Source organism: Rhea pennata, chromosome 8, assembly GCF_028389875.1.
Source record: "Rhea pennata isolate bPtePen1 chromosome 8, bPtePen1.pri, whole genome shotgun sequence".
Lineage (NCBI taxonomy): Eukaryota > Metazoa > Chordata > Aves > Rheiformes > Rheidae > Rhea > Rhea pennata.
Window position 1 is genome coordinate 6,539,181 of NC_084670.1, and position 23,937 is coordinate 6,563,117.

General features: G+C 41.5%; 1 protein-coding gene across 1 annotated transcript in view; it reads left to right on the forward strand.

The window, feature by feature from the left end:
• Nucleotides 1-23,937, forward strand: part of GLIS1 (GLIS family zinc finger 1) — a 199,842-nt gene that overhangs the window by 137,056 nt on the left and 38,849 nt on the right. The gene's annotated exons all lie outside the window — the stretch shown is intronic.

Here is a 23,937-nt window from a genome sequence, read left to right on the forward strand (position 1 = left end):
TGCAGTGACAGTTGAAGTCACTGCTGTTTCAAAGCTTCTGATTTGAAAGCTCTGGCACAGATACATGATTTATTGGCTGTTCAGAGCCAGTGCTATAGGCAAGAAATTCAGGCCTGGTGGATCACAGCATGGGAGAGTCTGGGAGTCTGGGAGGCTGTCAGCTCGGGGACGGACACCCGGCCGAGCTCACAAAACAGCTCCCCAGCACCTGTCCCCCGGCACTGCCCTGTCCCTGTCACCTTTGGCTCGCAGGGCAATGTCCGTCCCTGGCACAGGCTTTCGGAGGGGTGAGAAGAAATATTTAAACTGCAAAATGCTCAGAACTTGAAAAAGACCTCGCTGAAAGCTCTGGCCCACTCTTGCATACGTGTGTCATTCTGCAGGCTGGAATTGCATGATCTCATACTGTTTTTAATAAATAACAGTAGATTGATTTACATTTTCATCAAATCTTTTTTTTTTTCTTGCTATGAAGAATGGGTTTCTAGCCAAAGTTAAAATTTTCTTTTAAAGTTGGTCAATTCTTTTGGGCTGCTTTTATTTTATTTCTTTTACTTTTGTGATTTTTTTTTTTGTATGAAACAGTCTACTTTTTACTAAGTGTTCTGCTGAAAAACTTGTGTTGAAACCAAACTTTTCAATTCTAATCTTTTAGTGAAAGTATCACAAAAAAATACCAATATTTACTTTGTGCAGAACAGTTTGCATTTTTAACTAGCTTTACTTAATCCTATTAAATAAAAATATGCTAAGTATGTGTCCAGGTTTGCAGATGATCCTTGCAAATGTGTGAGAACATGGAACATATGGAAGAGCAGAATTTCCTCCATGTTTGAGCACGCATTTTGGATCTAAGCAACAGAAAATGTTTGGGGTTTGTTTGCTTGGTTTTTTTCAATATCTAAGCTAATGTACGTCAGTATCAGTCTTAACAGAACGCACTTTGAAAACGTGTATGGACTGCTTTCTCACTGTCTGGCATCCATACTGTGGTAATGTGAAATAGCAGGGAAGATTGGCATTTTATGAGTTCAGCTTCTGGGACCTTCTGGGCGTTTTTCTGGACTCATCAAATTCTTTCTATACTTGTATCTTTACCGTTTGTAATGTAGATACGGGGCGCAGGCTCTTCAGGCATGAATTCTGTGTGTGGACTGTCACAGAACAGAAGTACTTCAGCAAGGTGTCAGGTCGAACTTTGAGAGGCCATTTCGACCAGTTCTCAAACCTCTCTACCTTGGTGTTGGCCATATGGCCTGAAACACTGTCATTTTTGTGGTCTAACTTTGGAGCTGTTCAAAGAAGAGTTTTCTCTTTTTCTTCCTCTCACCCAGAAAAATGGATTTTACAGACTCAAAAGGTGTTTATACTGCGGCAGGGTATCTGTACATGCATGAAGCTTAAAGCCACAGTTCTTATACCTCCCACTCTGACTGATCTCACTCTTTCAAGATTTATCTTGGCTAATTCAAGGTCCTGTGGCACCTTTGGGGAAACAACTTTGAATACATTATTAAAGAAAGAGTTGGCTATGTAGGTACATACCAAAAAGGCCAAGCAGAGGCATTTTCAGACTGTGTGTGGTCACAGCACTTCAGCAAATCAAGGGAATGGGTTAAGCTCCAGTTACTCTACTGTCTTATCTGTTTCTTATGGTAAAAAGCTATCTTTTGGGGTCATGTTGGAGCTGCTCTCCACTGTTTGAGATCAGACTTTGTTTGGCAGGTTCTGTATGTGTGTGGAAGGATTTGCTGTGCTAATTTGCATGGCTAGCAGTAGAAGGGCTCTTGAAAGATGCTGTAGTCTCTATAGATGCATTTGGGAATGTTGTACAGCATGTTGTTACTTCTTCCACTTGGGAACAATTTCTGCAGGAAGATTATATTGACTGAACCCTTAGCCTTGATCAGCTGTAGGGCCCTGTGGAAGTTACTCAGCACTGTGAGCCTTTCTCTAGCCTCCTCTAGGGGAGGCTGGACTGCAGATTTACCTGCTAGCCCTAGCTGTGTTACTCCCCCCCCCCCCCCCAACTAAATTGTTTTATTAACAAACAGAACAGAACTAGAAACTTGCCAGCCCAAAGCTCAGCTAACCTAGAGCTTAAGTTACCTGCTGACAAACTATCTATGGTCTTCTGTAATATGCGGTTCGGGTGAACCAGGCATCTGGAAATGATGGCAAAAGGAGTTAATGTGGGTCAGAATGAGCAATACCTGGTTTGCACAGCCTGCACGGCGCAGGGGCTGGCAGTGTCCGCCGCGTTCCCACCGCCTTCGCCATGGTGGGAACAGCTGGCAAGCCGCGGAGGCTTGTTCCCACATGCGGGGGAGTGAGTCCGAGGTTACTTTTGCCTCCCTCTCACCTCCTCCCCATCCACCACGGAAAGAAGGCGGCTGCAAGTGTCCTCGGAGGTCGCCCCGTTTCGGTGTGGGATGGTGTGAGCGGGGATACCCTGGCCGCCTCTTGCCTGGACTGGGCAGCAGGGAAGCAGCGTGTGAGTGTTACCCTGTGTCTGTGGAGCAGCTGCTGAAAAGAGAGTCTCTGGGGCACAAGTAAAACAACTGAAAAATCGTGGTAAGGGGATGGGAAGTCTCGTGGGAAGACCTCAGGCTTTGTCCGGGTGTCGGTGACTCTTGCTCCGTGCAGCCCATCTAAGCTGTGTTTTCTCTAACAAGAGGAACTCACTTTCTGCAGAAGGGTAAGTCTGACTTCCAGGGCTGCTGCTGGGACGTTGTGCAAAGACAGCGTGGCTCTGGTGTGCACCGTTTTCTGGTTTCAGAATCTGATTTTTCACCCTCCTTATTTTCTTTTTTCTTGTTTGTCAGAAATTTGGGTTTGCTCTTTGGATCACCTAAAATTGCTGAGGAGAGAGCATTAACGGAGATCTTGTTGTTAAATATTAGGGGTACATGGCATGCACTTCACCTGCACAGATTTTTGTCTGGGTAATGAAATGCTTTCTCACCTTCTGTGTTACTGTATGGAATAATAAACATCATCAGGACATATTTTTTTTTAATTCAGCAGAAATTTTTCATTTGCAGCTAGCAGAGATTGTGATGTCTGTATGTTACTTATTCTAAAATATATACAATTTTAAAAGCAAATGAATTGCTCATTTCTATAAAAATGCCATTTGCTTCATGAATGCTTAGGGGTTTTTTTATGGTTTCCTTTTTTCTTTCTGTGCAATTGCAGAGGATTTAAGACAGAAAATTCATTCAACTGTGTTACCTGTAGCAGAAAAGCCCACATGCAGACTATTGTAGGTATAGATAAACAGTGCGCATTGTGATTTAAAGGTTGAATTAAAGATTTATTGTCATTATTTCTTAAAAAGCCAATTTTAAAATGCATGTTAAAGGTTGCTCGTGAATGCCTTATGAAAATGTCATCTCTTGAAAATGAATGGAAATTGTAGTAGTCACTTAAATTGTGCAGCAGCTAGTCTGAGGTTGTTTCCCCGAGCCGTCGGTCAGGCTGCCTCTCTTGCATGGCATGGCAGCTTACTGCAGTTCAGGACAGGAGGAGAGCGATACCACCCAGAGCCAAGCAAGGATGAGAGAGTTTCGTGCGGCTGCAGTTCCGCTGCATACCTAGGATTTACTGGACAGATTTGGACGAGCATTTCTGTTCTTCTGGAAGGTGTCCTGTAATGTCGGCTGGGCTAATCCGCCAGTGCTGCAGGCACAGTTTCTGCACCTCTGCTTCAGCAGTAACCTGCGTTTTTAAAAGTTCCTGCTTGCTTGTTTGTTCATGCATCATGGTCTGAAGGATACTGTCCCTTCTTTCCATTCCTTGTGTTTGTTCTAGCTACAGTTGGAACTGAATAGATGCTGATAAAAATTAATGTCCTGCTATTTTTGACTGGTCAAATCCCTGGTCTGGTTCACAGCATGGCTTAGCAAGCACGTGTGCTGGCTGAGCTGAGGGCATGTGAAACCAGGCAGGAATGCCGGAGCAGAAGCTGTAGCAGACGGCGGCAAGGCTGGCTAGGTCGGTGTGGCTGCCAGAGCACCGGCTTTGGTGAAACTGGGCCTGAGAAAATGTTCCTGCTGAGTTAAATGAGAAGTGAGCATGTCTATAGTGGATTTTCATCTTGCTTTCCCTTAAAATAAGAGCTGCATTATTTGGGGGAAAAAAAGAAATATTACATAGTTTATGCTCTAAAGTTTCTCCATCATGTAGAAGGGAAATGGAAAGAGATCTGTATTTAGTATGTCTTCTTGTTCCTTAAATTGTGATGTTTACATTAAGTTATTGCATGCCACTAAATCTAACAATCACAGAACAACGTTGGGGTATAGCTAGATATTTTGATGATAAGTAACCAATCTGATGTTGCATATTTAATTAAAAGCAGAAAACTTGATACAATTAAAAGACAAGAATTTAAAGCCTTAGGAATGGTGGCCAGCCTGGAACTTCTAATGTACCAGTTGACAAATCTTGCTTTACAGCTGCATCTGGGACCAGTCTTTGTATGTCCTTTATCTCTTTAATTCCTTTTGCACGGAACAAAACAAATTGGAAATGAAAAACACTGGTTTATTGTATTCATCTAAGGACATGCTAATTGAAAATGATTGCTTCATACTGGGCTGGATTCAAAAATATGTACATCTCTCTTTTCCTCTTTTGCACATAAATCCATGAAATATTTGTGTTGAAATAGGAATTACTAGGCCAGAGGGAAGTGAGATAAGTAAAACAGAGACAGGCATTTAAGAGTAATCCAGACGATGGGCCAAATTCCTATGCCAGCTCCCAGATCATTTGGCACAGAATTGATTGCCAGAATCTACGTTTTCATTAAAAGCAAAATAAAACAATTTTTTGAGCTTTTAGGTCCACAAAGATAACCTGGAAAATATGAACAAGAAAAGAAAATGAATAAAAAAACTTAGATTTTCTTGAGCATATTTAAAGCAACTCAAATGGAAGTATAGAGTGGTTTTAGGTTGATATGGAAGATGATTTGATGCAAGAATTACAGGCACTCTCTTGAACCAGTTCAGTTTCTTTGTCAAATGAATTTGCTGTGGTAGACAGAAGGCGAACACATTAAAAACCTTGCAAGAAGGAGGTTAAAAAAAAAAAAGATGATTTTTAATAATTCCAAAATCATTATCCAAACCTTGGACTAAAGTCTAAAGGGATTTTATTTAAGTTTTTTTGATTCCATCACCTGAAAAGCTTAGTAGAAAGACCTTCAAACTGCTTGGGTGTTTGTGGGGATTGCTTGTTTGTTTGTTTGTTTTTCTGATACCTGGTGAAATGTGTGTAACGTCTGTGTTGCATGCTGGTGGTGTCCATTTGAAGGATTTAAGAAAAATAAGAGACCAGTTAATATTATAAACGATCCAGTGTACTGCAATGCAGAGACTGTATGGTCCTTGTGTGGTGAGAGCACACACTTTTCCAGTTAGGAGTGCTGTGCGCACAAGCCGAGTATAAAGTCCCATACACAACAGTAGATCAAAGAATAGCAGTAAATGTGTGTTTCAATTGAGAACTGTTTCTGACAGATCACAGATGCACAGCTATAAGCTCCTTCGTAGCTAAATTACCAGTTATTGAACAGTGGCCAACAGCAAACTGTGGGCCATAATGACATTTCTTTATTACACAAAATTACATATTTTTGTTATCTTGTTTATCATTGCCATTATTGTATTGCCATTTTCCTCCCAGGTCACTTACACAGCATTGGAAGGGCATGAATTTTGGCCAGCGTCATATTGTGCACAAGGCTTAAAATTTACCAAGTTTTCATAACTCTTCAGCTGACATTAAAAGCAACAAAAAAAGGTTTTGACTTACTGTGGTCCCTGACTCTAGATCCTCTCCCCTCCTTCAAATGTTAGCATATATTTGGAGCTGGATTTTTGTGTTTGGTATAAAAACCTTTTATTTGTTTGTTTGTTGTCACTTTAAGATAGGAGGTGCAGTACCAGTGGGTTTGTGTCTGGGTCAGCTGTGTCAAATTTGCACTTAGAGCCCAGCCCCACCAGCTAAGGGGTGAAAGGCAGACTGTCCCAGGAGAAGCGGTGTGAGCCTGGCTTTGTTGAAATAGCATGCAGCACCAATGGACTTTGTGTATTTTTGCAGCTACTCCTGTGCTGGGCTGTTTGGCAGGGGGTTTACACCCACAGAAGAGAAGAGAAGAGAGCAGTCCCGTGCGTGAGCATCCACTCGACCCTTGTCCCTCTGAGGTGAGGGAACGGGGTAACTTGACTGTTTGCACAAAAAAGAATTCACAGAAATTTTTCTGCCTTAAAAAGTGACTTTTCAAAACAACCTGCGTATGGATTTAGCAATCATGTGCTCTTGGTAAAAGCAAAACCTGCAGGGTGAGCTGGTTTGTCTTGTGCTGAATTTTCAGTCCGTTCTGAAACCAGTAACCGAGGTGGTGGAAAGATGAACGTGGTTGTTGTGCACAAAGAGCAGAGCTTTAGAGCATGATGCTGCAATGTCCATGCTGTCATTTTTCAGAGAAGACCTGTTGCTCATGGCTCTCCAGAAGAAGGTCAGTGTTACGTGTAGCTGCCTTGTCTGAGATGGCTCTGCTGAGGGTTTCTCAGAAGAGCTCTACGATAGTCCTGAAGGGAATAGCTTTCTCTTCTCGTTTGCCCCCACAGTGGGTTTTTTCAAATATCTGAAGAAGTGAACCTCCTTAGTCAGCTTCCCACAGCTGAAGTTGTGACTGGCCCATCAGGTTGGCACAGTGTCTCCAGGGCAACTGAAGTAATACAAAATATTCCTTGCAAATGCTGCTGTGGGAAAGTAATTTTTCATCCATCGTTATGTGAATATGCTTTCCTTTCTCCCTTTTTTGCCCTATACCAAAAATGGTTTATAAAATGAGAAAACTGAATTTAATGCAGGGAAAAGGACTCTAAGAGACAGTTGCAAAGCCCTTTATTCCTTAGGGCTTGAACCCACTAATTTGATTCCTTTGCCTTGCAATGTGATGTTGCAGCTGATTGCAGAGAAGACCAGCCCGTGGGAGAAGATGATTTTACCCAGTACTCTTGGAGGTTCTCCTCAGTTGGCCAAATCTTTCCTGTGCCCCGATGAAAGGTCGTTTCCTATTGTTGTTGGTGTTGTTTGCCAAAGTTAGGTGCGTGTAGCTTTTAAGGGTGAATGCACAAAGTGTCTGTGGTAATCTGCTGGCGTAATCCTTTGTGGTTGAGTATATCCTCCATGCTGCTGTTGTGCCAGGATTTGCTTTAACTCAGAGAGCCTGCGGGCTGTACTCTTAAATATAAGAACTGTGATTTTGTCATGGTATGTTTTGAAGGAAAATTGTTTGTTAGTCATGGTAAAAAATGTCAATGGAGAACCAAAGAAAATAATGAAAAGTTAGGGTATGTTTTGTGCTGTTTGAAAGGGGTATTTAGGTAAGTAAACTTGGTTGATCCTAAGCAGAACTGGGTTCGTGTGTCAAAATTAGTAACATACTCTTCATTCTAAATAAGACTTAGAGATGGAGCAAGCATCCTGAACCCTTTATATCTTTTCTTTGCCCCTCACCTGGGGCTCTAATTTTAAAATGTTTTCTGCTAAGTGAGCACAATCTATCTGTTGGATGCTTGACGTTTGTTCTACTTCCCCTGCATTGCTTTTCTGTGCTGTTCTGTGTTTTTTCTTTTTCTTCTTCTTCTTCTTCTTTTTTTTTTTTTTTTTTTTTTTTTTTATGGTGACTCCAGAAAGAAAGCAAGATAGTGATTACATTTGGCTGTTGAGACCTGACTGCACTATCTGCTTGCCTGAAATCATTGAATTTTATTTCTCCACACTTTGTCTTTCCCTGCCCTGCAACTTAATCAGGCTTCGGTCTTGCCCTCCGAGAAGCTGTCATTCTCTTCTTTGTCCTTCTAGATCTTTTCTCCACCAGTCTGAGTTCAAAATCTGTACTGCCACTAGTTCCTCAACTGGGAGGTGCCATAGTGTTGAGGGTATCATCTCATTAGCCTGATTACTCATTAGGCCATATGTTGCCTCCTCAGAAGCTCTCCTAATTTTAGTGCTCTAAATTTAAGCTGCTTCTCTAGGATTCCTGAATGGTTAGTAAGGAAGAGTGTGGTGACAATGGGCCCCAGATGACTCACTTTCTTCTGGAAGGCCAATTTTTTTTGCATTATCTATAGAAAAGGTCTCAATGACTATTTGATGTCTAGACATGGGTAAGAGGCATCTCCTCCAGAATATCTGACTACTGTGACACAGCATATTGAGGAGACTGTGATCTTTAAAACATTAAAGCTGTCTCCCACCACTGGTGAGTAAGTACAGCGCATACGTAGTGGCACAGCAGGTGACAATGGCCAGCATCAGATGCTTCAGGAACAGGTATGAAAACTGGAACAGTCATATGTGGAATGACTTTCCCATCATGTAGGATTTACCGTGATTTCTAAAGGTTAGAGAATTGTTTTCTACAGGCTAGAGAGTGGTGTAAAGCACAGAAGCACAGGGTTTAGTATCCTTCCCAAACAGCTGTAATGCTGCTCAAACTCTGTATGACAGCCCTGAGTAGCCTTGCTCTGCACAAGGTTTCTAAATCTTACTAACTTGCTCTCCACAGCAGCTCCCATGTAAGTGTGTGTTTTTCTTTTACCTTGCTGCCTTTGGCAAAAGAAACCTTATAGAAGTTACATAAAAATGCTGCTTAGCAGAGGAAATGTCTGAAGCAAATGCTGCACCTCACATGTATAGAAAACCTTTGGTTGTCTTTTGATGAGTTCTGGGGAGATCTTTTACTTGATTGGTAAATGGCAAGAGATTTCGGAGGTTGAATATTTGGCTGTGTAGCGGTACTGGCTCCATGAAGAGTAGGAAGAACCATTGCTAATCTTGTTCAGAGTCATCCTGAACTTATGTTTAGGAGTCCATCACTTTGGCTATATTTTTATGGCAGATAAGCGGTAGGTCACACAGCTAAAGAAGTCCTTTTGGACACCCCTATGAAGCCTGTCCAAGGAAGGGGTAGTGTTTGTTCTATCTTGAACCCATGTCCCCAGTGTTACTGTAATGGGCTGCAGGCCAGAAGCTAAGACACTCAGCTTTTGTGGCCATCTTCTATAAAGATTTTCTACTGAAGAGAGGCAATTTCCCAGCAACTCAGGAGGTTTTATTTATTTATGTATTAGTAGAGCTCAGAGTATTTTTGATGTATGTACAAGGGCTCTGTAACCTGTTATACATTATTTGGAAGAATTTGGTTTCATAGCATGAGTATACGTGAAGTCCCTGAAGATGCCTTGCACTGTCCTGTCTCATAGGTTAGACTAAAGGTAGATACTAGATAGCCACTTCAGAGGGAAATTTGTCAGGCCAGGAATGTTTTGAAGATGCCTAGTGCAGAGAGAACAGCACTGTGTCATATAATTGGTGAGATCATGTATACGTAGAAAATCATGAGAACAGGAAAGACTACTAGGCTCACCACTAATACCGCTTTTATTTTCCTCGTGTATATTTTCCAAACACACACTCTTCCTGTTAGCTCTTTGGCTTCTCCATAATTAGGGGCTAATTAAAAAGGCACAAGCCTCTAAGATAAAGTTTAAAGAGCTATTATTTCATATGCTCACTTTTAGCAGGGAGAAAAGAATACAGAAAGCTCACAAGGAGGTTTTTTCCCTGCGTAAAACATCTATCCAGGATCATTTGGACAGAAGGAAGGGCTGCATCTCTCCATTCCCATGGGCCCTGGCATCCGCAGGATTGCTGCCAGTGGGAGAGGCACTGGTATTAGGCAATTAAAGAGAGTTAAACGGGGTAGAGGAATCCACAAAATCTCCTCCCTGTTCCCAGGGGGATAAAGTAGAGAAGAAAATGGAGTGGTGCTGGCCAGAGGCTATCTTAAGTGACCGCCTCTGTTTGAGGCAAGGCATACCGTTTCTACCCAAGAGGATGGCCCTGTTGACAGCTGTCTCCATGGGTTCACGTTGTGCCTGTGTGCTATGGAGTGCCTATTCAGGGAGCTTGGCACTACCCTTGCTCTAGCCTGCCCCACAGCTGGGAGCTCACTAGCCCAGCACAGCGGCCCTGACTCTGAACTTATGAACCACTCTGAAAGGCAGAAGTGGGCTTAAGCCAGTCTTCGTCCGGGCTAGTGAAGATATGCCACTAAGACCCCCTTGCCCATTAGACCCCTTGTCTTCATAGAGCAGCATGGAGATTCGATGAACATGTATTTTCTTTAGTCCCTGGCTACAATTCTTTGTCTTCAATCTGGAGAGGGTTTTATACCCAAAGAAGGGCTTCTGTGCTAAAAGCCTGTCTCTGTCTATTTTTTCCCCAATTTTATATGTTGGTCTGATAAGAGAGGATATTTCTCCCTGCAGAACCTGCTTCACTGTTGTAAAATGTGTATTTATTTGCATATGGAAAGTTGAAGCTTTTGGGCTTTCTCCTCAGGAAGAAGGACAAAGCATTTAAAAAAAATTATAGTAGCCATTGGGAGAGTTCAAATCATACATTAAATGCAAAAGCTTATTTCTCTTTTCAGAGAATGCACTGTGGTCACATAGATCACCATTAAATTAAAGCAAGTTCACTCCAGAACACATCTCTTAAACAGAATAAGTTGCCCATCTTGTGTTTTTGTTTAATATTAAGATGACTGGACAATAAATGGAAGAGTGAAGGTAGGATTAAAAAAAAACGCTCTATAGTTTAGTCCAATGTAAGCGACTAGCCTGTATTCACATGGAGTTATAATTTGCAAAAGTATAATTATAAGTGATTATCAGAATTCTACATGAATAAGTGATACAGAAAGGGGGCAAAAACTTGGAGTAAGCGAACAGCTATGAGGATCTGATGTGAAGGTGCTGGTAGAACTGGAATAAAAACAAAAGAAACTTCTCAGTGTTAAAATAAAGGCATGGAAAACGAATTCCTCTTGAGGGACCACAAAATGCTGTAGCCCAAGACTAATGAAAATTAGTCTGTCCTAATTACTGTATGAGGAGCAAGGTTCAGTGTATATTCTTGCTTGTGGAGAGCACACGCAATACAAAGATCTCAAGATGTTTTACAGAATTAAAACACAAAGAATTACAATTCAGAACAACCCAGAAAGATACAACTGTATTTATATCCCCATTTAGTAGATGACTGAGTCACAGACTGGACAAGTGTTTAAAACCTTTTACTTTACATTCGGAAATGTGTTATTGTATGCGTGCAGATTGGAGGCTGCACTTACCTATGCCCTTGAAATAACCTTATTCAGCTGCACCTGGAAGTTGTTCTCCATCCACAAACCCACTGGGGCTATTTAAAGGCAGTTCACAGGTGTCTGAAATTTTACATATAGAGGTATGAGACTATTTATAACGTGTGCAGGTGTTTACATGCAAAGTGCAGGAGCAAGTCTGAGCATGTCCAGTTTAGGTTTCATGTTGAAAGATGGGGCTACCTTAAGGGAAGTCCAGGAACAGGTGGGAAGGCATGTGCCCAAGTACATCACAAAGGAGATAAACCATACAATGAAGAGAATATTTTCGTGCTGTATGAAGTAATTGGTTTTTGCTTTCGTGACACTATTTTGTTTCAAATACCTAGGAGAATCTTTGAAAGCACAAGTGGGCATTAGCAAACTACTGGAAGATGGGTTTGTGTCTGACATTCTCTCCTGGTTGTAATTGGTTTTCTACAGATAGGAAGGCCTTATTTTTCCAGAGCCCTGCTCTTGGCTCAGTCCTTTACACCAATGACTGCTGAACTTGATATGCTCCTAAAGCAGAAGGCAACCAGGAGTGCAACCAAGCAGGATTTACCGTCTGCTTTGTTACCTCCAGGTGAAAATGACTATCTGAAATGCAGCAGGGGATGGAGCTCTGAGTGTGACAGCAAGTGAAACCAGGGTTAGCTGTTTCACAAGAACCAGTGGAATTGCCTGAACTGAGGGAGAGTCTCTGATAGGATGACGTGAGGCTTGCCCAGAGCAGGTCCACACTAGAAGCATGGCATTGCCAGAATAAAGTATTATAAAATGACCTAGAAACCCTAAGTGAAAATGAGGGATTTGGTGTCGCACCCTGTCCCTGTTCAGTAGGGATTTCAGTTTACAGAGGCAGGAATTGCGAAGAATGAAACCACACACCCGAGATGAAGTGATTTGCTTGGGGTGGCTCAGTGGCAGAGCTGAGTAAAATCCCAGGTCTCCCCCAACCCAGTCTTATGCCCTGTCCGTTGCACTGCACTGCCTTTCCAGTTCAGCACTTCCTAGACAGCCAGTCGTCCCAGTGCACACTGGAGTCTTCTTTTCTCTCCCTCACCTCGGCGGGAGCTGAGAGGGCTGTTCTGTTGCCAGTATCAGACCACATATGAACTGAGTACCTTCAGCAGCAGCATCTGGGAGGAGCTCAGCACATTGTAAGAGGGGCCCTGCACGGGCTTGAAGTCATCCAGCACCTTCAACACATCAACCCTGGATGCTCTCCAGAGCTAGAAAGTGCAGAGTCAGCATGCACACGTAAAACTGAAACACATTCAGGCCCTGGGAGGTTTGGCTTGGGTGTTGTCCGAGTTCTGCCTGCAGTTTGGGGTCTCTTCCTCTGGTTTTACCCAAGCTGCTTAGATTCAGACTTAGCTTTGGCCTCCTCGATCTGAACATCTAACGCAGGACTCGACATTGCATTTCAAGACAAGATGTTCTGTCTGGTGCTGTTTGCGTAGATAGTATGTGTTGGGGAGTGTTAGGCTTCCACTTACGATGATGGGAGGCATAAACAGCTTTAAAAACAAAACTCTTGCTATCAGAGTCACAAGGTGAGCTGTCCAACACAACACTGGTCTCTGATTTTATATTTAATTTTAGAAGCCGAAACTAAATGTTTTAATTTTATATTATTCTCAACATAATACTAATTTGCTCCAGATGTCCACTCAGAGCTGAACACTGCCATTTTGCATAGAAAGCATGTGCGTCAGTGATTTATTCCAAATAGCTTCTATTTTACTGCATTTCATTTTATTCTCAATGAAGTACTTAACAACATGTTTCTCTTTAAGCATCTTACTTAATCATATGGATATAATTTTTTCAATTTACGTTTTCAGTTCTTTAGTGTGGTAGCCACAGGGTGTTTCTTAACCTAGCAAGATTAAATGCACATGTTGGAAGCTGCTCATATTTGATTTTGAAGCACTTTAATTTCAAAGTCCTTCACGTAAGGTACAGAAGTGATTGTGGTTTCCTGCTAGGTTAGGGGATGGAGGTATAAGTCTCAGGAAAACCTTGCAGATACCTTCCAAACATTGGATAATCACGCATGACAATAACATAATTTCATTTCTTTCAGAACTGTGGTCTACAGAGAGTGTTTAAGACTTTTTTTTATTGGGGTTCAGGAAAAAAATCAGATTTAATTTTCTTGTCATTTCTGGGCTACAGTTCAACATTTCAATTTAAAACCTATTTCCGTTGAGTTCCATTTCCAGTTTTCCCTCAAAATATTATCTTGGAAAACATCTTTTATTCTCTTATTCATTTATTTATTTAGCAGCATATTAAAAATTATGCGAGACAGCTCAATGTGAAAGCTTTGTTATTTGAGCTGGGCTCATTGAACTGTTCCTGTACGCAGGCTGCTATTGGTCAAGTATGTCAGGAATGTCCCTTGGCAGCGTTCTGGAGAGCTACGTCATGTGGGTAAGGCAGCTCGTACGAAGGAGTCGGCATGGATGCAGGAGACCGATCTGACCCTAGGAAGCAAAGGCCAGAAAAAATTTCTTGCTCTCCTTTCATTTTGAAGTTGGGTCTGTTCATGAGCGCCGTTGTGAGTTAGGCTGTTTCTGCAATGGTTGTACCTTCAAAGTGTAACACGCCAGTTTCCTTGGATATCAGACCTGCTCTTCTTCCTTTTTTTAAAAACCATTTCATCTATCTAATCCCTCTTCCTCTTAGGCTTTTAGATGGCAACCTCTAACCATGGTCGCTGAGATCACTTCATTGGTAAGGCTGGTATTCCCACCTGGAATGGTGTTTATCTGTATTCATTTACATCTTCTGTTGCCCACTCGTTCTTTTTTATCTCAGCTTTTCATTTTTTTTCAGAACTAACCTTGCTGTTATTTTACAATTCTATTAGTTCATTACACTGAAACATTGACACAGCTGGTAGGGAGCTAAGTGCTGTGGTTTCACACAATAAAATTTCAGACAATATATGTAGCACTTTTTTCATACGTATCATTTGAAAGCCATATGATTCACCAGTATGTGTTATTGTTATCCATCCATGTGGGATTACAATCTATTTTAAATTAGTGAAGTGACTTGCTAAACTCCCTATAAACAATAAGACTGTGGGAAAGCATTAAGTACTATTCAGAAAAGAACATTGCTATACTGCCTTTTATCCGAAAGGATCCCACAGTGCTATGGAGAATGGAGGGACCTGGCACTGCTGCCGTGCGTCTGCTCTTCAGCAGAAAGCAGCTCTTCACAATAGACCTTAGAAGGAAACTTTACCACTTAAAATTAGAGCGGGGTTTCGGGGAAAATCGTAACTAGCCATGCTAGAACATGTTCCGTGTACTAGGATGTAGTAGGTCACAGTGTGTGAAAAGTAGCAGTGGAACTTGGGGGCGTGCATTAGCACAATCTTGATTTAACATCTCCTCTGAGGGCTTTGGCACAGAATCCACTCCCATGGCTTCACAGGTTACTGTGCCTCAGTAACTGTTGAAGCACATCACTTAGCCCATGCAATTGTTAGCGACCTGAGCAAGCTTGGCCTCTGATGGGAGGCATCACAGTATCTCGGTGCTGCCAGGGACACTGAGTGTACGCATGGACTGTTGTTGCAGCTCTGCTGAAGCATGATAGTCCACCAAATGCAATAATGCAATTGTTTCTGAGCTCTAAAACACGGTTCTTCCAACAACACAGTGCCTAAGCAAGCCTAGGAACTGAGCTGACTTTGGCAAAAATAGAAAGCTGACTTGCACTGAAACGTCTGCAGGTTTACAGCTGTTTTCCTGGGAGTACATCTTGCAGATTTTCCTTTCTGCAGTGAATGTGGCCAAAAAGATGAAACAAAAGCAGTGCAAGACGAAAATTAGTGACTTGAATGAAGTAAAGCCCATTCCCTAGGGAAGAGAGCATGTATTCACTGAAAGAGAACATGATTCTTCTTTTGTGTTGTTGTTCCAGTTTAGCTCTCCCAGTGTAAAATCACCCTGTGGGATTCTAGCGTAGGGTAGCTGGAGATGATCAGTGGGTGAAGGAGGGAGCTATGGCTCATGATACTCTACTCCACAACCAGGATTAGGGGAAAAAAGAATAAAGTAACTGAGCCTGTGATGATAACAAGCTCCCACTGTGCTGCAGAACCTCTTTCCTGGTGGTTTTCTGGCAGTTGTGGAAGGGCACTTTGCCAGACTCTGCTCAACACACACAAGGAAGAGTTGGTCAGTCAGGGACATCTTAACAGATTTTTTGACATCCTTGGGTTACCGGCTGAACCCCTTCCTATTTTGCAGCTAATCAAATTGGCCCAGCATGGAAAATCCCTCTTGAGTTGTCTTCTTCCTTGTAGAGAAGAACTTTGGAGAGATTTTTATCCTGCGAGTTATCCACACAACTCCTCTTACCATGTTGGGCAAAGAGTCACCCAGCAATTTCCAACCGTAGATCAGTTCTTACCTGCAGGATCTTCCTCTGTTGGGTCTGTCCTGGACAGCAGTCACTTTGTTAGATGTGAGGTCATGTAACAGAGGAGCTTTGACTGTCAGTCGTATGTGTTTGTTTATTGGCCTTGACAAAGATATGAGCTGGACAAAAAAAAAAAAAAAAAGGTACTCTTGGGGAGATGAGTGGGAAGTTAGGATAGGTCTCGCTGTCGTTGGATTATGCCATATTTATTATAGAGAAGGTTTGGTGCATGCTTGTCTCACGTTTGGCTGTGACTGGGGGCCAAACAGACCTGATCTGTTAATTCCTGTGGTCTTCTGGAAACCCTTCCTGTTTATGGACGTTGTTGGCCTGTCACGAAGGCAGACTGGACTATGTGCAGATCTGCCTCTCTCTGTATTGGTGCATTAACAAAAGGGAAAAGTATGAAAAAGAGAGGGAAGTTTTTAATTTCATTCTTCTATATAAATGTTTGCTGGAGAATACATTTAAATTAAAGTTGATTTTAGAATCTGATGCCAATATAACAACTTAAAATTGTTTGTTTAATTCCTGAATGCATGCATTGTTTTTAGCAAACATTTCTAATTTACATGTTTGTCCTGCCTCTCTTCAAATCTCCTATTGGTTTCGTGATGTAAACCAGGAGAGGCGGTTTCCCTGCCGTTCTCTTTGCAGATCTCTCTCAAAGAATCAGAAGTGAAAAGTGCCCCTACCTCAGGCACAAAAGAGCTGATGAATTCCTGAGCATGCATGAATATCCTATGCTGAAAGAGAGCATTCAACACATTACAGCAACAGCTTACAGAAGCAGGGTGTGTAATTGTTAATAACTGAGATAAAAACCTTCAGTGACATCTTTAAAGTATAAATGCCTTTTCTTGTTTCTTTTATTTCTTCCCCCCTTATTTTGCCTTTTCATCTCTTCTTCTTTCAATTCCATTAAGTTTCATTGTACAATAATATATCACTGTAGACTTTTTTCAATTATGTTTTTGATTTTTTTTTTCCTGCTTGTTACTATAAAACTCCAGATGTTTTTAGACTTCATGGTTCTCTGGATATTTTTTCCTTTATTTTAATCTTCTTTTGTAACATGCCACACATGTGGTATTTTGGCCTTTTAAGATGCTACGCTATGCTAATCAGCCATAAGTTTTGGGGTGTTTTTTTGTTTGGTTTTGTAATGCCTTTTTTTCTTTCTTACTATTGTCCTCTCCTTAGAAATTTTTTTTATTGCAACTAGTTAGTCCACATACACAATGACTGATTCTCCTCCTGTCCTGGGGCCATGCTCATTTTCTTAGATGAGTAGCTCTTCAGTCCAGTCTTGCAAACTTTTATACCTGTAAGTGAATTCTGAGAGCCTGCTCCATCTGCCACGTACACAACTGCTTGCAGTGTGTAGTGTCCTCCTCTACAGAAAGCACAGTCTCTTATTTAAAGATGTGACTAAATGCGGGTCGGAAGATGGGGGGGGGGAAAGAAAAAAAGGCAAGAGGACAGATGTCAGTAAAGTTTCAACCAAGATGGATGTAAATAGGTGACACATTTAGATGCAAACTTGAGTTGAAATGCTTTCATGTGAAGTTGGGTAAGACAAGGACTTGTTGACACAGAGGATCATGTTTTTAAAGTACATATAGTAAACTGTATTTTTTTGTTTAAATATCTAAAGCAACTGGAGAGAATCATTTTAATTTTATTTGTGTTTTTTTTTGCTGGCACAGCAGGAGAGGTTTTTTAATTGATTTTGTTCAGTCTTAATTTTGTCTCTAAAACAAGCAGATCTGGCTTCAGATACTGGAGCAGAAAACCTTGGATTGTGTGGTGTCCTTTAATTTCAAATAGCTTGCAAGCTATTCAAAAAATCCCAAACATATAATAGTTTTCCAATTACACGTGAGGATATAAAGAGACTGACGTGTAGATTTCAAGAGCGCTTGTCGTCTTTGCTTATTACATGACCATATAAATTTTACATTCCATTTTTTTAAATGTTGCTCCATGCAATGTTATTTTTGCCTGCAAGCCATAATACTGCATTCAGTCCAACTGTAATGAGGTTTCAGAAAATTGTTTGGTTTCCAAATGACATATTTAACAAAACCGTATGGCAAAATTTGTGGCTGTCATGCGGCTGATAGTAAGATATCCCTAGATTCCCCCTTTCATTTCCATACTTTGCAGCAAATTAATGCAAGTAACCCTTCTTCTGACAAATTTTTATCACTCCACCTGACTAAAGAAGGATTGCTAAAAGGAATTTCAAAGACTGGCAACGGGGTCTTGTGAAAATGCCGGGAGGCTTTTTATTTTCCCAGATACTTGGGATTTTGCTGGAAAGTGTGTGGAAAGCTCCATCGGCTTGCTGACATGCCTGATGTATGACCTAGTGGTACTAAAAGAAACAAATCTCGGAATAGTTCAGGGTTTGGAACAACGTTCCCCCCGTTTCCTGACAGACGAAAATTTACAATTACATGAGCAAGGCTTTTGAGAGCCCAAACTTGCTGGTGCTCCATGGAGACAGGCTGCGATTCAGTGCCCTGCGGAGCTGATCTCCCACATGCGGCGGCAGCCGGCCGCGGCGAGGGCATGGGCACACGATGCCCGAGTTACTCGAGAGCACAAGCAGACCTGCTGTTAGCAGGCAAAAACGCAGAAACGGAGTCCGTTTTCCCTCTGTGATCGGCAGAGAGGGCTGGGCCCCGTCAGCCAGCAGGTTTCATTTGGTGACGCATGCCAATCAAATGCCTTTTCCAGGATTTTCCGTATATTAATCTTTTCCAGTTTTGTATAAATTAGGAAATGTGCAACCCAGCAGCCTAAGGAAAGTGAACTGCTAGTCTGCAGTGTGTTGATGTCGAATGACTGGCTGTAATTGCCTGGAAGCCTAACAAAGTGAAAGATCCATCATTGCATTTGTACTGCATCATGTTTCTCCAGATTTTTCTTTTTCCTGTCCCCCACCCCTTCACCTTTTCTTCTCCTACGCACCAAGACTTGTACAGTAATTTGGCTAAAGCCCCACATGCTTTTTTACAATACAAATAGTAAATACAAGCAATACTCTCAGGACTCAAGTGAAATATATAGAGGTGCCACTGTGCAAATGTAAATTGCTCAAAGCTTCACGAAAAAGCACGGAGATTGGCAGGCCCTCTGTGTGTCGCAGGTATCTGCCATCGTTATAGGGCTACTAAGGGAAGAAAACAGCCTCTGCCAGTTCAAATCTGTAAATTGGCTATATGAACTGGGGTCTGTGGGGAGATTGAGAGCTCACTCCTGCAGGCTACTTTTTACACTCACAAAGAGTCCTGTTGAGTTCAGTAAAATTCCTTGCACGAGTCATGTTACTCACGCGCGCTTATTTGCAGGATCAGGGCTTTCTATCGCAGCTACCGCAGAGAATTTAAAATTAATCCAATCAGGAGGTCGCTAGAAAAAAACAAAGCACCAAATCAAATATTTTGTTTCTTATGTTCAGTGGAGCAACTCATGTGCTTGGAATGACCTTTGTAACGGCCTGGAGCCTTGTGTGCTCCTGCCGTGTCACCAACGTTGGGCGCTGTGTGCTCTCAAGCACATGCCTGTTCCCTCCCCTCCAGAAGGGACACACGTCCTCACAGGGTCTTTTTTCTTTTCTCCTAATGTGTTTTTCAATAAAATTCTCCCAATTTTGTAATCAGTGAGGAAGAAAGAACATTTCACAATGTTCAGAAGGCTTGTAGATGTTTTGACCAGACATCAGGTTTCCTATTGATAGTACTAAATGCTTTGGAATGAAATGTTTGGGGTTTTCCATCTGTAGGCTGTCTGAGATGTCAGCAGCCACTATGACCTGCTCTTTCCCTTTTAGGCCTATAAATAAAAGGCAGCTTGTTTAACTGATCTCGCAGCCGAGAGCAGAGGTGTATATTAATGAGCTTTCTCTAATGGCACACTGGACCTATTTAGCGCTACAACTGTGAAGGCTTCTCTTTTTCAGTCATAACTCATTTCCTAAGAAAATGTCAGTTATTGCTTCACCTTATGGTCTGAGCTGTTTAGTTTATAGTTGATTTCTTCTGATCTGTACCACTGACAGATATTCTAGACATGACTGTGATTGAATGAGCTTACGAAAATGGTAAAAATTTGATAATATAAACCCTCTTGGGAATATGCTGTTATTTCTGCATGGCAACATTCTCAGGTGCATTTGAAGTATAAAATGGAAGCAAAGAAAAACATTTTAAGCAATTCCAGTTATTAGATTAAATTGTTTTGTTAAGAAAATTATGATGTGTTTAGATCACTGTGAGATAATTTAGTGTTTTCATAAATATGCCTTTTAAATGCACGATATTCCTGCAGTTATACTCCAGTGAGACTGCGGTGTGAAATAAAGATAATATACGTATTTCAATATGGTAATGGGCTAATTTAGTCCCATAAAGTTCTAAAGCATGTTTTTCCTGGTAGGAGCTTTATTATAAAAGCAGCATTAGTTGTAAAGTCAAATAACTATATCATGCTATTTACTGTAATCCTCTGACATTGTTTTGTGTCTGCTCAGGTGTGTATGGGATAGCAGTGTTGGAAGCACACATTACCGATCTCACAAAAAAGACAAAAATAGTACTTGCAGTATAGTTACTGTTTTTATTGATAAACTTTTTTAAAAGCTATGATGACTTCTACAGAATTTGAGGATTATACAGCAACTGTTACAGTTATCCCAGGCATCAAAAAACGTCAACAAAATATCTAAGGTTGTAGGATCAAGCAGTGGCAGATTGAGGCCAGATGTCTGGGAGATTCTGTAAGCAGCCTTCTTAGCTGATCACATAGCTACTACCATCCTTTGAAAACTGAGCATTTGTTCTTTGTAGCTGAAGCCTAGGCACTGCTTGGATTGATGGATCTTCCTAACAGTTATCTGAAAGGAGAAAGAGGACCCCGCTTCTCCGGAGTGGTTTCATTTAGTGTGTGTATCTCCAGTAGCAGGGTGCGTGGCAGAGTTGCAAATGTTGAGCAGTAGCTGACGATTACCTCATCTTAGAGCAGTATCCGCAGAAACCCAGTTGAAATTACCTTGCCCTTGTGCAACTGTAAAAGGAAGACAACTCCATTCTGAGGAACATATGTCCTAGTGGTGTCTTCTGCATATGGGGAGTTGTAGGCAAAACCTGTAAAGGATGCAGTCAGCAGCTTCAGCAAAAATAGCTGTAGTCCTTCAAAGTGGAGACCTCTGCAGCTCTGACTGCAGCTCACAGGCTCACACTTACCAGCTCTTTGCTCCAGCTCTCTTACTCCGTCCTCTCATGCCTATCACCTTCAACTTGGTACACCTTCCCCTCTCCTCCTCCATTTCCAGCCAGGTTCTCGCCCCTACTCCTTTTCCATTCTTTTTTTTCCTATTTAGTCATAGCCAACCCTACCTTTAGCAATTCCACCTCCTCCAAAATATGGGAATTGCAGCCATATCCTTCTCTTTGCTGGTGTATTCTCCCACCTTACTTATTTAGACTGAGTTTATCACAGGTTTGGAACTGTCTTACTATATATTATCCACTGTAATGGAGCTCTAGCCTTGACTGACATTTACGCTGTACCATAGAGAACATCATAAATACGAAAAGCCCTTAGAGTCCAGGTGTTGAAGGAGGAGTGTTACTGCTGATGCTATTAAGCTTTTGGATTATGCATTAGCACAAAAAAGAAGGCTCTTGACCACAGTAGAAGTATAATAAACCCATATTTGTTTGAGTGTTGCTGCTTACATTGTATTTCTGAGCATTTATGTTAAGGCCTATTCCTTCTCTTCCTTAAGCCCTTATCCAGCAAAAGTCTTAAACATACTTGTTTGCTTGTGTTTAGATGTTTTAGGACATTTATCATTGGAATTTCTGCTACTGACATCAGTGGGAATGGAGCTGTACCTTCAATTAATTTGGATTATTCTGCATACTTTTCTACTTTGTATTAGGTCATAGATACTGGAGCTAAAGGCTAATAATCCATTAGAAAAACATTCTGAGGGTCAAGATCCTGCATCCATGACTGAAAAGCTGTGAAAAGACTTGTGATCTAAAAGATCTTCCCAGCCCTGAGCCAGTGGGGAGACAACAAAGAGCAGGCTGTGGTGTGCCACTGTAGTGATTCTGGTGCCAACAGAATATGGATATCCCAAGGACCCATTGATAGGGAACTTTGTTCTGTAATGTCCTTCTGGGTTAGGTCTTTTGATGTCCACATGTCAGACCCTGAGGGTCCCTTAGAGAGGGAAGTGTGGTCTGTAGAAAGAACTGCTGATATGGCACACAAATGGAATAGCATGAGTAACAGTAGAGAAAAGCTTGATCTTATCACTCACCTAGGATTCAAATGGATGAAGTTACGGAGCTGAGCTGCAAAATAGCTTTGTAGACATGGGATCTGATTCTTATGCTACCACATGGTCCTGTATCAGTGAGTAAAACTGAGAAGAGCAGCCTCTTGAACGGAAAATAAAAGGGTAATGGTTTGAAGGGCGATGTTAACAAAAAAGAGGAGCTAGGGAACAAACATAAAACAATTGATCTTTAGGACCTCAAAACATTAGCTGTGTTTGCCAGATACTGGCTTTATGGAATGTGTGGTGAGAACTATGGGTTTTCTAAACACTACTTTATCTGTCACGGACTTGTCATATCTGCACGTTTCAAACTGCTTCATTCTGAACACTTTCCAAATTTTTAGTGATGATTAAAGAGAAAATTTGTTTTTTTGTAAGCCTTGGTGACTTGGCCACTTCCAAAACTCCCCTACCTTCTTTAACAGCTCACATGTTTTGAAGGGACTCAAGACTAAGTGAACTTCTGAAGCCAAAGGTAGCATATCCACAGGTGACTTTGCAGAGCTTTCCTGACTGTTGCAATGGAGAGAGATGGAAATGTCGCTATATACCAGGTAGTTGTCTGTGTGTATAGACCCAAATATACCATGCAGACAAATGAAATAGCTGCCCAGGGCAGTAAAATATTTAGAGCAGTAAAAGCTACAGTGATCTTTTAACATATGAGTGGCTGGGAAGGGTGAAAATGTACAGTCTGCCTAGAAGCTGTGTGTGGGGGTGCCCATGTGTGTCTTGTCTATGGTGTGCAGAGCTCATCTGCATCTAAAGACAAAATAGTCTGCAAAACAGAGAGCTAATTCGAGAATCCAGATCACTTTGTCACTGTATTGAGATGCTTAGAGCACGCTAATCTGACCAGGACGTGATGGACCTGTCTCTATCAGTGGCCAAAATTTACCTTGGTCAGGCATTGGCAAGCCAGGTGTCTCCAGTTCGCAGCATCTTTTAAGATGCATCTGATCTCCTTTCCCAGCCTTCTCTCTGCAATGCTGGATGCAGCAGTCAAGTCAGAAATTTGGCACTCACCAATGTATATAAGAAAAGCGTGTAATGTGACAGGGGTTGGCTAGATTTTAATTTCTGTGATGCCAACCAAAGAACCACAGGTAGTGAATATAAATTTGCTGAACAAAGTCCTGACTCAGCAGAAACAAATGATAAAACACTGATTTTATGCATGTCAAGATTTTACTCTCTTTTCTTTGCTCTTTTTTATCAGCAAAAATAGTATAAAAAGATCTGATTTTTCAAAAATAGTAGTTTTAAGATACATCTACCTGTTGGCTTTGAAAACTGTTATGGATGCTGACATGGTGGTAAACTGGGTTGTGCTTCTCAAATACATACCCTGACATCCCAAATCACAGAGGAGCCAGGTTCTCATCTATATAGAGGCACTGGAAAATCTGCAATGCCACGAAACTACAATGGAGAGTGGGTGAAGTATATACATGTTGCATTTGAGTACACGTGCACAGAAGTATTTGAGCACATACTGCATATCTGGTTTATTTTTGATGCACATCTGTTCATGTGTATGCATGTGTTTGTGCTCATCTGAGTTAGTTCCCAAAGTCTCTCTTGGAGCAGTAGTGCCACTGTGGTCAACTGTTGTCTGTAACACTAAGACTTGGTGAGCAATGCAAAACATCCTTCTCTTAGATTGGTACCTGCGACTTTTCATTATTTATTTATTCTAATTTAATTTCAAGCAGCTACTTTTGTTATGAGTGCTTTGCAGCATTTTATTCTTCCAAGTTTCTTAATGAAACAAGTGCTTAAAAAGTCAGCATTGCTCAGGTTCCTGGTTGTAAAAATACTGAAAACAGATCTGCATGATCTGACCAGTAAAGAAAAGGGTGCAGAATAACAGCAGAGTTTGGACTGAGCCTGAGAT